At 51.7% G+C, this 1,162-nt stretch overlaps 3 non-coding genes across 3 annotated transcripts; all 3 read right to left on the bottom strand.

Moving 5' to 3' along the window:
* Positions 1-212: 212 nt before the first annotated feature.
* LOC119345779 lies at positions 213-331 on the bottom strand. The gene has a single exon (XR_005167183.1). It is a non-coding gene; the product is annotated as a 5S ribosomal RNA (ribosomal RNA).
* Positions 332-627: 296 nt separating this feature from the next.
* Positions 628-746, bottom strand: LOC119345781. Its single transcript, XR_005167185.1, has one exon. It is a non-coding gene; the product is annotated as a 5S ribosomal RNA (ribosomal RNA).
* Positions 747-1,043: 297 nt separating this feature from the next.
* Positions 1,044-1,162, bottom strand: LOC119345780. The gene has a single exon (XR_005167184.1). It is a non-coding gene; the product is annotated as a 5S ribosomal RNA (ribosomal RNA).

A 1,162-nucleotide genomic window follows, 5' to 3' on the forward strand; every position in this document is an offset into this window, starting at 1 on the left:
TCTCAACTACGGAGACGAGTTTAACGCGGTTTCCACCCCTCCCTCTCAACCGCACCAGTGCACGCTTGCCGCGCCACAACGCCGACGCTGGACCCGTGAATCGTGAGCACCCAGCTATGACTTACCGCACTCGTGCAAAATAATAAAACACGGTAAATATATTACTTACACGTGCGTTTTGTTTTGCAAGCGGCGCGAAAAAAATTAAAAAGGGAATGCAACACGAGGACTTCCCAGGAGGTCACCCATCCTAGTACTACTCTCGCCCAAGCACGCTTAACTTCGGAGTTCTGATGGGATCCGGTGCTTTAGTGCTGGTATGATCCCATCCAACATGTTACCCCGGTCTTCGTCCCTTATCCTTGCCCCTCCCAGCTCCACTACAAAGACGATTGTACATTGCTTTGGCCGCTCCCTCTCAACTACGGAGACGAGTTTAACGCGGTTTCCACCCCTCCCTCTCAACCGCACCAGTGCACGCTTGCCGCGCCACAACGCCGACGCTGGACCCGTGAATCGTGAGCACCCAGCTATGACTTACCGCACTCGTGCAAAATAATAAAACACGGTAAATATATTACTTACACGTGCGTTTTTTTTGCAAGCGGCGCGAAAAAAATTAAAAAGGGAATGCAACACGAGGACTTCCCAGGAGGTCACCCATCCTAGTACTACTCTCGCCCAAGCACGCTTAACTTCGGAGTTCTGATGGGATCCGGTGCTTTAGTGCTGTTATGATCGCATCCGACATGTTACCCCGGTCTTCGTCCCTTATCCTTGCCCCTCCCAGCTCCACTACAAAGACGATTGTACATTGCTTTGGCCGCTCCCTCTCAACTACGGAGACGAGTTTAACGCGGTTTCCACCCCTCCCTCTCAACCGCACCAGCGCACGCTTGCCGCGCCACAACGCCGACGCTGGACCCGTGAATCGTGAGCACCCAGCTATGACTTACCGCACTCGTGCAAAATAATAAAACACGGTAAATATATTACTTACACGTGCGTTTTGTTTTGCAAGCGGCGCGAAAAAAATTAAAAAGGGAATGCAACACGAGGACTTCCCAGGAGGTCACCCATCCTAGTACTACTCTCGCCCAAGCACGCTTAACTTCGGAGTTCTGATAGGATCCGGTGCTTTAGTGCTGGTATGATCGCATCC

Source organism: Triticum dicoccoides, unplaced genomic scaffold (genome assembly GCF_002162155.2).
Source record: "Triticum dicoccoides isolate Atlit2015 ecotype Zavitan unplaced genomic scaffold, WEW_v2.0 scaffold28778, whole genome shotgun sequence".
NCBI lineage: Eukaryota > Viridiplantae > Streptophyta > Magnoliopsida > Poales > Poaceae > Triticum > Triticum dicoccoides.